This window comes from Phyllostomus discolor, chromosome 10 (genome assembly GCF_004126475.2).
Source record: "Phyllostomus discolor isolate MPI-MPIP mPhyDis1 chromosome 10, mPhyDis1.pri.v3, whole genome shotgun sequence".
Classification (NCBI taxonomy): domain Eukaryota; kingdom Metazoa; phylum Chordata; class Mammalia; order Chiroptera; family Phyllostomidae; genus Phyllostomus; species Phyllostomus discolor.
The window spans coordinates 22,967,258-22,983,009 of record NC_040912.2 but is presented as its reverse complement, the minus strand read 5'-3'; the positions used below and the strand labels follow the sequence as shown (position 1 = coordinate 22,983,009).

General features: G+C 36.5%; 1 pseudogene; it reads left to right on the top strand.

Annotated features, from left to right (window-relative positions):
- The first annotated feature begins 2,104 nt into the window (after positions 1 to 2,104).
- LOC118497060 lies at positions 2,105 to 4,458 on the top strand (annotated as a pseudogene).
- Positions 4,459 to 15,752: the final 11,294 nt, after the last annotated feature.

Genomic DNA, 15,752 nt, shown 5'->3' with positions numbered 1-15,752 from the left:
CAGAAAAGAAAGTGGGAGTGTTTTCAAGTGGAATAAAAAGAGAGCCTCACTAAGCAATGCAGGTTAAGAGAACAGAATCAAGGGTATAGCCAAGAAAACTAATAGGCAGCTTGCTAGGTAGGCAAAAATTATAATGCAGCATTGTTGCTTCATAGGGTCTATCACAGGAAGAAAGCTCCTTACTGGAAGAGAAATAACTAGATATCTCAGAAGAGACCATGATATTAGTTTGACCTTTTCTGCAGGTCTAATATGGCTGAATATCAGCAATTACATATGACTCAATCTATTCCTTTAAACATGGATTACTATGAAATAGTAATATTTTAATTGATCTCAACATGTACAGCTGATATCTCAGGATTTATTCATGTTGTAAGAAAGATGATTTGGCTGCCAAATGGACCCGGGCACATTATATTTGAGGTGCATGTGTTGTGTGGAAATGACCATGGCAGAGAGAAATAAACAACAACAACAAAAATAGTTCAAACTCCTAGTCTTAAATAGTAACACACACACGCATTATATGGGCTGTGCCCTGGAGAGGGGCAGAAGAAGGAGTAACTACTTTTTCTTTATTTCTTTATTAGCTCTTATACAACATTTCACTACTTCCCCAATTTGTAATCTCCGTCTAACTCCCCACTCAAAAAATAAGCCAGTCACATTGTACGGCATTGATTCATAGAATTAATTCAAGCACTGGTATTACACATATAAAGTGAATTTGATTAGATTGTTAATATCCTCATTTTGAAAGATAAAATTGAAGGAGGTAAGGATATTTAACGAACCCCTTTATGTGCCAGACATTGCAGAGGACGTTTTACATATTTTATTCCTCATTAAGTGATTGTTTAGCTGTTGGAATAACTCAGTAACAGCAAAGATGTGGTAGAGAATTGAGGCTGGAAGTCTCAAGCATCAGGTTATATAAAAAGCTGTACCTTCTTCACTAACCTCTGAAATTAATTCAATTTATGGTATGCACCTAACTAAAATGCATATAATGACTATATTTTGGTCAATATAAAAACTAATTTGTCTAAGAGATTAGTATTGATTCATGTAGAACTATGATCAATATTGGAATCTGAGGGTCAGTTATTTTTAAAATGTATAACTTACTGACCGTACAGATTATAACTTATGAAATATTCAATGTATTAGAAAAAGATACATTTGAGAAGGCATATGCCATTTTAAAGTTATATTAATGTAGAAAAATACCTATCAACTCAGTCACTTCAGAGACATTTTAAAACCATCTCTACATCTTACTTTGAATTTCTATCCTCAGAGCTTTGTGTATCGACCTGAGGTCTGCAGGGGCTGGCTGGGGAGAGAACTGGGGAATCGTACTTACTCCACCTTCTCCCTCATTGTGACATACAGTGTGGACACACCGTCCCTGTGGTCTGCATCTCTAGGTGTGTCAGGAGAGCAAACAAAGAAAAAAAGGAAACGTGTAAATAGGAAAGTGGATAGGATATGTGAGTAGTTCTTCAGAACAATTTTCTCCAAAATCAAAGCAGGTCATTTAAGCCAGTGAAAGACCAAGAGCACCAGTCCCAGCCATATATTCTGGGACTGCACGGACCCTCCTAGTGTCAGAGGCCCCTCTGTGATAGGCAGATGAGCTAACCACAAACTCCAGAACCCCACCAGCAAGTTGACATACTGCTTTCTGGAATAAGTTCTTTTCAGAATGGGGTCTGCATTGACCGGGGATTATTGCCTTTGCCTATGGTGTCCAATAAAACATGCTGAGCAGCAAAGGACATTTCTGAATCTTTTTTCCATATGGTTTGCACTGTGGCCAATACCTCTTAAAATAAAACATCTTGTCATTTTAAATTCTTCTCTCCTGTGTTTGATTAATATTTTTAAGTTTCTCAAGCCAGTATGCTAAGGTTGGTGCAAAGGATAATCACGGAAGAAAAGGTCAATTAATTAACTTCCATTTCTTCTTTATGTGAAAAATATTGAAAATGGTTTACGTCCCCTGTTACTGCTAGACAAAGATTAGGATTTAGCATTGTTTTCTAGCTATTTGCATTTTTGCAGACACAAACACATACATTTTCTGTGTGCTTCCCATGTCGTAGGCACTAACAAGCCCTTTACATGCGTTAACTCATCTCTACCCTAGGAGGTATGTGCTATTCTGTGTTTTTTACAGGTAAGAAAGCTAAGTCACAGTTTAATAAATTTATCTAATGTAACCCAACCAAAAAATGACAAAAAAGGATTCAAATCTCCTTAGCTTGGCTATATAGTTCTATGTTCCTACCTGCTGTGTCATAACAATGTTTATTGAGTTTTCCTTCTGTTGGCAGGTGTTTGCCTACGTTTTTCCCAGTTATCAGTTGCTAGAAGGCAAACTAATTTTTCTATCTATTGATTTTAGAGGGAGAGTAAGGGCAGAGAGAAGGAGAGACAGAGATCAGTTTGTTGTTCAACTTGTTTACGCATTCACTGGTGGATGCTTGTAAATGTGCCCAAGCCAGCTTTGAACCTGCAAACCTGTCACACTGGGACGACGCACCAACCAACTGAGCTACTCAGCAAGGGCCAGACGGCAAATAATTCAAAACGAAAATAGAGTCATAAACATAGATAAAGTCCATAAACTAAAGAAAAAGGGGAGAAGTGATGTAGTTTAAGAAGAGATTTTTAAAGTATGTTCTGGCATAAATCAGTAATTTTCCAAAAATAGGATTATCTAGGCCAGCTTCCCAAAATGCCAATTTAATTTTTCAGAACCATTCTCTTAATGTCCACAGGCAAGTAGCAAATAGGAGATATTATTAGATACTGCCAATTAAAGAACATTTAAAATGTATTCATTTTATGTAAATAATGCAACAAAAATTGGCAATTCACAGAGCTGTGAACCAGATGAATACAAACGATGAATCTTTGATTAAGATTCGCAGAACTGTCTCTTTTTAATGAGTCAATTTTGGAAGTGCTTTCTGTAGAAGAGTAACTCAGAGAGAAAAATAGCAGTTCACAAAATGGAGCAAATACACACTATGAGCAGCAGTTGAAGACAAGTAGGTCATGCTTTCAATACTTAGCAACCTAAGGAAAGTGGCATAGAAATCTAGAAAGTTCTTTATATACATATAATAATTTATAAAGTAATTTCTTCTTCTATTTCATAGGAGAGCACTTTCTTGAGAACTCAAATTGCTCTCTTCTATTTTTCTATTTAAAAAAATGGGGGCAGGCCCCTATCAGCAAGAGCGCACAAAACTGACCTTAAGTCTTTGCAGACCTGTAAACCAGCTGTTTACAGCTCCTGTAAACCAGCCACGAGGTTATCTCGAGACCACCTCAACCCCAAGCGCCTGTGTCTGGCAGAGCTGGTGTGAGACAAGAGACAATCCTTCCCTGCTGCCAGGATAATCAGGAGTTTCAGCCGGATCTTTGAGCACACACGGAGATAGTGGGGAGCCAGATGCAAAGCACAGACGATGGCACTGAAACGGATTAATAACAACCTTAGTGATTTGGCCTTTGACCCTCCAGCACGATGTTCTGCAGGTCCATTCGGGGGTGATACTTTTCACTGGCAAGCCACAGTCATTCTTTTTGACAATTCATTTTCCTACAGGCTACCCCTTCAAACCACCTAAGACTGCATTTACAAGAATATGTCATCCAAATGTTAACAGTAATGGCAGCATTTGTTTCAATAGTCTAAGATCATAGTGGTCTCCTGCTTTAACTATTTCTAAAGTCCTTTTATCTGTTTGTTCACTGCTATGTGATCCAAACCCAGATGCCCCACTAGTGCCAGAGGCTGCATGGATCTATGAAACAGACAGAGATGAGTACAACAGAATATTCTGGCAGCAGACTCAGAAGTATGCCATGTGATGCTGCCTTAAAGTCAGGATAACCTGCATTATACCTGGAATAAACTTTAAGTTACTGTTCCATTTTTTATTATCTAGCTGCTCCCCTACCAGGCCCCACCTTATTTAATTTTATTTTTTGTTTGCCTCCCTCCATTCATTCACATGCTCATCTGAGAAGAATTAAGTTCTCCCAGCTTAGGACAATAACTGCTTTTAGAAACTAAAGTAGTTACAAGAGAACAGTTGCCCAAGATTCAGAATTAAAAAAAAAAATGGAGTGTGCACATTTTGTCTTCACTTACTTATGAGATTAAACTGCTCCTAGCTTCTCTAACATGCTGCAGCAATCATCTGAGCAGGAGGGAGATGGGCGCTCAGTTGTCCCATCAAAGGGAGCAGCACTGTTCTAGCAGCATCCACTCTGGTTGAAGCCCTTCACTGTTAGAGATCTGTGATTCCATGACACACTCTATGCTCATAACTGATGTGGCTGGAGAATTGGTATTGAATTTATAGCATAAGCAGAACAGAAAATGTGATGTATTTTATGCATGTCAATAAAGGAATGACGTGTTCTTGTTCTACAAGGAATGGAAATTGGAAGTCAAACACCCTTTGTATTCCAAAACAGGGTCTCAAACATTTTGTAATTTTCATTGAAATTGTTAGGAGCTATTAGTTAATCCATCTTCCAGCACACTGTTTAATATAGCACTGAATGAATGATGCAAGTTGTCAATGGATGAGTGATCAACTAATAGCTCTGCTAGTAACTGATTTGAGTTTCTTCAATAAAGTTGCATAAACCAAAATAAATAAATAAATAAATAAATTTTTAAAAAAACATTACTCTCATAAGTAAAATATTTAAAATGGTTAAGCATGTATTATTTGCATTTGATTTACACATATATGTCACAAATATGTGTCTTCTGGTGCTTTAGTATTTCTCTTGGACTGATACTTTATTTACTTGCCACATATTTAAAGACTCATCAATTAGATGGTATCCAGATGGACTGAAGAAAGATGACATTAAGGGACTTGGGAATCTCACTCCTTAGTGGAATTTTGGCATAAAAAGGAGAAGGTAGAGGCACTGTTGATAAATCTCTGAATATTTTAAGAAAAAATAAGTTCTGAGTTGCTTCTGCTACAAGATGCTAAAAGGGGCTTCCAAAGTCAGTTTTATCCCAGAGAAAATGATTTATTGTGTGGACCAAGAATAAGTGAGATGACTCTGAAATCCCTCAGTCCCACTGAATAGAGGTTTAAAGTGGAGGATTTTCAAAGAATGGAGGAATGGGAAGCCCTAGCTCCCCCAAATATTCATAAGTGAATTGATGACCTACAAAACCCATTAACACTGAAATATCCCCATTTAACATTAGTATTGTGCTGTCCCTCACTGATTGTCAACTGGAGCATTGATTAAACTGCCTAAATACAATTTAAATCAATTGCAAAGTAAAACAGAAAATGCAGCAAATTACCAGAAGTCATGTTGGAAAAGAGAATTTGATGGAAAGTCATAGACAAATGGGGACACAACGGAGGTGAACAATCCAAACTGAAGAAAAGAACAATCTACCAAGCTAAGCTTCAGGAATGGACTATTTGAATATCACAGCATTAGTAATGATCTTTGGGAAAATTGTCTGATATTAGATGTTTTTAAAAGGGATTCTTGGATTTACTGTGCTTCAGGACTCAAACATCAAGTGAAAGGATCAGGTCACACAGTCCATCATTTTGTTTAGAAAAATAGTAGTAAGAAAATGTCCTAACCTATTATAAATAAAAGAAAATAAATGCCTCCATTATATTTTTGAGATGATATCCTACCAATGTCTGCTGCCCCCACAATACTATAACATTTTGATTCCTATCCTATCCTATCCTATCCTATCCTAAAGATTTACTTGTAATGGGATCTTTGTGATACAATCTGCCCCATTCTTGAAAACATTTGCCCTAGTCACAGATTTATGGGGAGTATGAAAGAGAACCTACCAAGCACCTTGCACCTGGTTCTGCCCCACCTTTAACTCTGTGACCTCCTCGTTTGTCGCTGCTATTCACTACGGAACAGCTTTGGCTCTGAGTTTGGCTGACCAAAGCCCAAATATCGTCAACTGGGTTCAGCATTCTAGTTGACACCAAAAACCATTTTGAAATAGTTAAAAAAAAATAATAGTTGTACACATTGATAAAAATTTAGGACACATATAAGAAGGTTTTAAATTTTTACTTATTTACTTTTATTTTTATTTTTGATTTTAGAGAGAGAGGAAGGGAGGGAGAGAAACATTGATGTGAGAGAGAAACATCAATCACTTGCTGCCAAACGAGCCCAAACCAAGGACTGGACCCACAACCCAGGCATGCGCCCCAACTGGGATTGAACTAGTGACCTTCCAGTTTATGGGAAGATACTCAACAAACTGAGACACACCAGCCTGAGCAACATCTAGGAAGGCTTTGAGGGCTCAGTATACTAAAACATGGCAGTAGAGTGCCATTAAATCTAATAAATAGATATAGCTAATTAGTATTTTAACATAAAATTTTCCTACTGATTGACCCTCATCTCTGTTTCCATGTTTCCATGTCTGTCCATGTTATTGGCACTGAAATAAACATGGGAGAAGCAGACTATGGCAGCCATCCCTGAGGGACTTGTATTCTGGTTAGAATTACATTTTTATGATTCAGTTATAAAATAGTATTCATAGTTAATAATATTCATTTAAATTAATTCTTTAACTGTATTTATTAAATTATTCACAATAGAGTTAGTAAAAGGGGTGAAGCCTAGAGCAGAAAAAACTTAAAGGACATTATCGAAGGGTCAGAACTTTATCTGACTCCTTAGATATGTTTCAAATAGCTAGAAAATTATGAAAATAACATAAGTGCCAATCAAAGGATGAATAGACCAAGAAATGTAGTGTATATATTCAATAAAATATTATCCAGCCATGAGAATGAAGGCAACCCTTCCATTTGGGGCTAACTTAGATCGACCTTGAGGGCATTATGCTAATGAGATAAGTCAGAGAGAGACAAACACTGCATAGTGTTACTAGTACGTGGAGTCAAAATTAAAAAGTCGAACTCATAGAATCAGGGTAGAACAGTGGTTTCAAGGGGTTGGAGAAAATAGGGAGATGTTAGTAAAGGATACAAGCTCCCAGCTATAACATGAATAAGGTCTGAGGATCTAATGTATACATGGTTATTATAGAGATAACACTGTTTTGTATAATTAAAATTTGCTAAGGGACTAGACCATAAATGTTCTCGCACACACACAGAAGATGAACATGTGAGGTGATGAATGTGTTAACTAGATGGGTGGAATCTTTTCACAATAGATATGAAACCACCATGATGAACATGTTAAATATCTTAGAATTTTATTTGTCAATTAATTAGCGCTAAAAAAAAGAAGGGAAGGAAAAGGAGACTTGTGTGCTCAACCATTTAAAAAGCAAGTAAAAATTCATAAAACATAATAGAGGTAATAAAGGTACACTGAAAAACTAAAATGGCCAGAAAAGAGGGTAGAGAATGTTCCAAACAGAATTTACAGAATTGAAAAGCTTTTTTAGAAATATGAACATTGTATATCAGCAATTTCTAAGAGCAATGGGGCAAAGTTCTGACAGGGATGGTATTTTATTGGGAAGCAAGAAATACAAAGGTAGAAAGGGGAAATATGTGGTTTTCATTATATTACTTCTTTGTTAACCCTTAGTTTAAAATGATAATATGATAAAAAATGTTTTACAAATTAGCAAAGTATACGAATCTATTCAAAGAAGTAAAATCAATATTTGCCATTTAAATAGTTAATTCTGTCTTCCATAGTTTCAAGTATAGAATCTTTTTTAACCTTACCTCTTAAATTATATAATTTTATGGAAAATGTTTTTCTTCCAGAGACAAATACCTGTATACCAGTGTCATCTCTACTTTTTAATCTCAGAATTTGAGTTTTGTTTCGCCCATCTGTTCTGGATAACAGAAATCTTTACCTCCCTGTTCCCTAGTCTGTAAATTTCCAGCCTGCAGATACCCACCTGCCAGGAGATCATGCCTCTCCCATTCCCCTTCCTGTCCTTCCACAGTCCACTGCAAATGTAGATAGAGGGGAAGGAAAAGGGCAATTTTGGGTGTGTCTATGATGAGTCTATCCATTTTTTTATTGATTTTCCCCATTTCCTACCAGCTTATACTTTTGAAGAAAGAGTAAAAACTAGTCCTCTCCTGCCTAAAGTTTTATACTTTCTTGGCAGAACATGGCTAAAATGTACATAAAATAACTGCATTTACAGCTCCTAGATATTTGCCATTGTTATAAACATCCTTGCATATTGCTGCTTTATTAAGATCATGCCTTACATAATGTTCCTAAAGAATTTTGTATACCTGGGTGAGTATATCTTTAAAAGCCTTTAATATTTATGTTTTAACCTAAAGTGGTTTCATGATAATTATCAGTATGTGCCACAGCTATAAGTCGGGCCCATAAATAAATTTCACTTTCAAACAAGGATGCCTTCATAAATGCTTGAGTTTACAATGACCTCTACTTTGTTTGAAAAGGTCCTTGGCCAACTTGAAATAATTTATGTCTTAAAGAAGATATGTGATTATTCAATATGTTCCATACTGAACACATTGCTGCACTATTCAGGACTCAATACACACACTGGATTACCCCACAAATGTTGACTAAGTTAGCATGAGCTGCTAGCCCAGCAGCTGCCCCCAGTCATGTGGGTAACAGCTTTAACAATTGTTCATTCAGAATTTATTTTTAGCTCACAAACACATTTCCTTTCATTTTACTTGGGTCTACTGCCTAATTTTCTGATAACATGTGGATTTGAATACTTAAAGAATAATACTTTCCTATTTTGCCAACCTTTTACTAAAAAGTCTCTTCCTGGGTTGGAGTTTGATTTGGGGACTTATTTGCTGAGATTAACTTTAAGGTTACATGTCTTTAAAATAACCATGACCTTTCATTTTTCTTTCTTTCTTTTTTTTTTCAATAATAGATTCTCAACAGTTAAAACTGCCACTGGTACTCACAGATTGCTTTTCTTATGATAAGAAATGACTGCTCTTATTGTTTAGTCCGTAGTGGGACAAGACATGGGTAGATATATCTGGAAGTAATACTTCCAAGGCTGAGTTCCAACCAAAGCAAAACTGAGGACCAAGGCAGGACTCTTGAGCTGATTAGAAATAAGATTATTCTGTAGCAGAATTGAAAAGTAAATAATAGACATTTATAGAATGAACAAATCATTTGACATTGGGGTTTTTGCTTAAATTACCAAAACTATTTCAGGTATGGAATACAGTTTAATTTTGCACTTTGACATTAAGAAATATTTTTTGATGTTTCCAAATTAAAATAAGATCACTCTTTTGCAAATACTACTTTCACTGAATAAAAATGGTTGTTCATGTATGAAGGTGCTCTACTGGTCCACTACTAGAGATGTTCTTGGAGAATTTTTCATTTGGGGGAAATAATGTTGTGTTTTCTTAGCTCCTTTTGTAAAAGACAAACATTTAAGAGAGTGGTAAGAGAAGGGTAGAACAACAAAAATCACAATCACATTTTGGTTTTAAATAAACAGTGAATGTTTATTTGTCAGCTCCTGTTTTAATCACTATTTGAACTATGAGAAACATCATATGAATTCTATGAATGCATTTAAATGAATGATGAGAAATGTATAATTTTCAAACCATTTTAAAGAGGGAGTCCTAGTTAAGTAACCTGTGTAAGATTAGATAGCAATGAAATATCAAAGGCAAGATTACTACCCAATCTTAACCACCATGTTGAATTTTTAGTAACCTTTAGGGAAAAATATTTCTTTGACTATCAGGTTATATTTCATAGCTTTGTCATCATTTAAAAATATTTAAAAATGTTTGGGAACAAGTGACCTAATGTACACATTGATGGGTGTGCTCATTCTTTGCTTGTCCCTGATTCACACTTGTAAACATTGTGTTCAAGTGCATAGCACAGTCCAATTGCCCGTAATAAGAAGATGGACCTTTAGGTTAAAGATGAACCCTATAAATACTTCTGTTATATCTTCCATCAAAATATTACTTAGCCATCTCTAATATTCACACACTTCTATGTACATGTTCACATACTTCACACACACAATTTAGGTTAAAGAGATAAAGAAGTCAAAATATACAGTTTACAGAAGAAACTAACACAAGAAAGCAAGGGAATTTAATCCAGATAATTTAGCACCAGATAATTTAAACACACTAGGGCAGGACAGAAAGTGTGGGGAGGACTAGCTGTTAGTTAACATTTGTTGATAATTCCTATGTGCTAGGCAACATTCTAAGTGCTTGTATGTATTAAATCATTCGATCCTCACAACAATGCTTTGAAGAATGTATAATTAGGTCACTCTGCAAATAAAGAAACTGAGCTTCATGGGGGATAACTACTACCTCAACCAGAATCATGTGGCTAGGAAATGGTGAAGCCAAGGTTGGCATACAATCTGTCTGTCTGCACCATCCACATTTTTCACCACTAATGGGCTAGTGTTTGCTTGTTTTTTTTTTTTTAAATCAAGCGTGCAACATCCTTCCAACATGTGACAATGTAAATTTTCTAGTGTGTGTGATTAAGGCACTATCATGTGGTTAACAACTGACATATGCTAGTCTTTGTTTTATAATAAGCCAATTATAATGATTACAAGTTAGTGATAATGTAATTTTAGAACCAAATGTAAATCTTGATTCTTTTTTAAATTTTTTTTTCTTTTTTTTTTCATGGATGAATAGGTGAGTGCTGGAGATACAGGTGAAGACAGTCACAAAGCCATAGGCAGCACACATTATCACAACATTTTTTTTTTTATTTTCTTGATTCTAGAGAAAGCAAAAGGGAAAGAGAAAGACAAGGAGAGAAATATCAGTGTGAGAGAGAGAGAGATACAGTGATTGGTTGCTTCTTGCACATGCCCTGACTTGGGACCAAACCCGAAACCCAAGCATGTGCCCTAAGTGGGAATCAAACATGAAGCCTTTCAGTTTGCAGGATGATGTCCAACCAACTGAGCCACACCAGCCAGGGCTAACTCTTGAACTGTTATGGAAGATAACCCAGTTTCAATCATGCTTTAAATATATTATGACACATTAGCCACAATATTTAAAATAGTCACAAATGTCTCAGGCTCCTATACTTAATGCATCTGATCTGAATCACCTAATTAAGTGCTTAAATCCCACAATTTCAGTCTGGTAATCTAACTCACAATATCAAAGATACCTAAAGATGTAATATCAAATGGGAGAAGTTTACCTCATGATGCATTTTATAACCAGTTTCAGGAACTGACATGAATGAACCAACATCTACTCTTTGTTTAATGACCCAAATCTTCCTTCAAGTATTCCCAATGAGTTTAACGTCACTATACATTAAACAGATGAAATTTCCTGTGAAACTATTGAATGTGTTTTATATTTGTTGTTACAGCAGCTTTCATTGTTACTTAACTAGTTTCACATCGCGTCTGTCATATGGTTGGCTAAATTGAGGACATTTTTTTTACCCAATGCAAAAGTTGTTTTACTTTAAATCACAATGATTGAAAAGGAGAAATTTAAATAAAAGAATTTTACTAGTAGATAAATACCTGTAAAATTTCTAAGTCTTATAGAAACTCTCAAAATCTTCCAAGAAAAATCAAATGCTTATTTTATTCACTGTTTTATATCAAAATGTATTGATCTCAATAATACAAGTATTAACATATTCTTTTGTCTTATAAATCATAAGGCTGATTTTGTACATTAAAAAATTTAATATCCTTTTAAGTGATTAGTTTAAATATAGCCTGGAGTTTAAAATATTTTTTATTAAATATATTTTAATTCATCCACCATCCATTCAATTCCTTTCAAATGGATTGCCAATTTTTCAGTATTATTTATTAAACAAACAGTCCCTTTTCCATGTATAAAAATTCTCACAGACAGGTTGGATTTTTATTGGCAACTCAATCTTTATGCATATATAGTACTGCATGGGTTGTAAATGGATAAACAAAATTTTAGTATATAATCCAGTAAACTATAGCTCTTTTTAGGAAAAATGGCATACCAAGTAGTTAATAAATTTGGCACACACCATATAAATCAAAACTACCTGAGTTTACCAGAATTGGAACATTCAAATTAAGAACATAAACCAGCACATAATAGAATACTTAACATGGCAAGATCTGAAATTAGTTATAAAATGAAAACTATTAAAAATTAAAATAATAATGCTGGTTTAAATTCCTTAAAATGCTGGTTTCTTCTCTTTTATAAAGATTTTAATCATTTATTTTTAGAGAGAGGGGAAGGGAGAAAGAGAAGGAAACATCTTGTGTGGCTGCCGCTTATGAGTCCCCAACTGGGGACCTGGCCAGCAACCCAGGCGTGTGTCCTGACTGGGAATTGAACCTGTACTTTGGTTCACGGCCCGCACTCAATCCACTGAGCTAGGCCAGCCAGTGTGGGCCATATTTCTTTGACTCCTCATTTTGGTAGCTTCCCTGTGTGTGTTTCTATGTATTAGGTAAACCTGCTATACCTGGCTTGGTAGACAGGTCCAATGTAGTAGGTATCCTGTAGGGTCCAGTGGTAGCCTCCCCATCACCCAAGATGTGCACTCAAAGTGTATCCACCATGTGGACTATTATACCTTCCTCTTATAGTTGCCTTGATTGCTGTTGGCAGGTAAATGGTAGGGATTTACCCAGGCCAATCAGCTGCTAGAACTGGCTGTGACCACTGATGTCCAACCTCTGACCACTGTGGAGGATCAGCTGTGCAGAGGCCCACTCCACACAGCAGACCTTACTTTAGCAGGGCTCTGGTACCCACTGAGTCTGCCCCTTGAGTGTGTTGCTTATAGCTGTGGTTGAGTAGTACTGCTCTGATGGGGTCTGTAGCTGCCCCTGGGTGTGCTGACTCAGGACTTCCCAGGAGTGCAGGCCAATGTCAGCCACCACCTGTGTTCTGCCCAGGGCCACCTGGCATAAGCTACAAAGTAATCTGCAGATGGCTGCTACTTGTCTTAGAGGTGTTGAAATGAGGCCAACCTGTGAACTAAGACCAGCTGCTGCTAGTGCTGGGCCTGCGGTCACTTAGCAAGAGGTACAGGGCTTGCTAATGCCAGATGCTACTTGTTTGAAAGAATTTAGGAAAATGTGAAGCATGAGCCAAGACAAGCCATTCATGTACCAATGCCACTGAAAGCACAGTTGAGAGGGCTCGAAAGTTGGGTGGTGTGGAGCCTCAGGAAATCACTAGAGTGGGGCAAACAGTGTGAGTCAGGTTGATAGAGTCTCAGATATTATACTGGCCAGACAGCTTTGTCAGGGGATGGCTCAGAAAAGTTGCAATGGCCTCTGCCAGCAGTTCTGCCAGGAAGAAAGCTGTCCTCCAGCTCTTGTCCTGATGCCAGACAGTTCTGTTCTTCCCCGTATGCCTTTGGTGCCTTTCAAGCTGCAGCCCTGGTGCTGTAGCTCAAAGGAGGTGAGTTTGAGTAAACCTGTGCGTGGGCTCTTCAAGAGGAACAGCCTGGGCAGTTAGCAATTTCTGTCTTCCATAGCCTCATTCCTCACTGGTTTTCACAGCTAGAAGTTATCTTCCTGGCACTGGAACCCTGGGCTGGGGGGCCTTTTGTGGGGCTGGGACCCTCTCATTCCTGAGATATCCCTTTTGATTTTTATCTGCCACACAGGGTGTGGGACCAGCCCATTCCTCAATTCTGCCCCTCCTACCTGTCTAGATGTGTTTTTTTTTCTCTTTAATTCCATAGTTGTAGGTCTTTCGTGTAGCTCAATTTCTGGCAGTTCTGAATAATAATTGTTCTGTAGTTTAGTTGTAATTTTTGATGTGGTTTTGAGGAGGTAAGCAATTTTTACCTAGGCTACCATCTTGACTTTCTCCCAAAACCAACATTTTCTTTTTTAAAAGATTTTATTTATTTACTTTTAGAGAAAGGGAAAGAGAGAAACACCAATGCATGGCTCCCTCTCATGCACCTCCCACTGAGGACCTGGACCACAACCCAGGCATTCACCCTGCCTGAGAATCAAACCAGCGACCCTTTGGTTCACAGGCTGGTGTTCAATCCACAGAGTCACACCAGCCAGGGCTCAAAATCAATATTTTAAATCAGATAAGACATTGTAACAGATTAACAATCCAGGGCTACTTTTAATCATGGAGAATACGGATATATACTTGGAATTTAGCTGTCAGCCTTGACCGCATTTCAGCGTATCAGTTGTTTGAGCTAGGGTTCAGCTATAAAGTTATGGAGCAGGACTACATGGCCTATCAGTACAATTTTAATTCAAAATTTTATTCCAAGCTTGTCTGGAACACTTGCTTTCAGAAGACAAGATAGATACAGGAAAAAAATAAATTTTTAAAATATAAACTGTATATATTTATAACAACATTTTCACTAAAGCTATATTATTTACTGCTCATGCAAACTTGGCTTATTTTCGTGCAAGTAGCTTATTATGAAAAGATAATGATACTGTATATCTCAACATGAGAATTTAGTTATAAAGATGAAATGATTCTTCCCAGTTCAGATGGTCCTTTGCCTCCCACACTTGGAAAACCTTTTTTTTTTTTTTTATCTATTCAGTGTAAGAGCTAAGAAACTGTGGAGGGAAAATGAACAAGGAATTGCATGAAGTTATTTTTTTATTTTGTCAGATCCTAGTGATTACATATTTATGAAGAAATAAATGTCCTTGAAACCATGTTTAGAAGTCAAGAGATTAGAGACAAAAAGATAAAAGGGCTAGTTATGTTTTTTTAAAGAACAGGAAAAGCACCATGAATATTCAATGTTTTTATATATTATAGTTCAATGTGTGTGCTTGAACAAGTCATAATGAGGTACCTTTTAGTGAGTTGGATGCCTTCTCCTTTGGGTATTTTATTAATGAGGTTATTTTACCTGCTATCCAGACACTTGCTTTTGTAATTTCACTAACATTTAATAAAAAGGCTAAAATGAATCCTTTAAGCTAATGAATCTATCGAAGCCCGTCCACACATTTTTGTGCCTTCCTAAACACATGTGACCCATGTGAAATTTAGTATCTCTTTGATTTCATAATACATTAATTTATTTTCCTCATCAGATGACCGATGGTTAAAGACAAAGAACATAAAAGTGACATCACTCATTAAATGGTCCACATCTGAGCATAAACCTTCCTGGTGTTTAAAGCCAAAGTAGTGGTTCCAAGATTTTCAAATGCTTACTACATATTACCCACAGTCACATGTGCCTTTGATGTAGCATTATTTGAAAATAATTCACTGGCATCTGGATTTGAACTTCTGTGTAATCGGACCTAGAAGAATTAGCTTTGCCTTCAACAACTGAACTCCATTTTGAACTTCATCAGAATCTTTTTATTATAAAACAATTTTATAAAGCTAGCCACTAGGGGCCTTGGTTTGTGTCTCAGGGCCCTGGTTTTCATAACTAAATATTTAGCTGTGTGTTTAAGAAGCTGTTATATTGTGTTTACTCCTGAAGGAGTTGGAAAGACTGGCTAGGGAAGTGCAGCTTCTTTCCTCACATCTGGAAGCAACAGCCAGAATCAAATAATCAGATAGGTGTATGCCTGGAAATCTGTTGGTTTCTGTTGCCTTAGCCAAGTCACTTTGATAATTCAACTTAAAGAAGATGAAGTAATACCTAATTGAGCACAAATACTCAATTAGGAGCAATGGTATTGGTATAAAAATCAATGGTATTAATATACATAATAG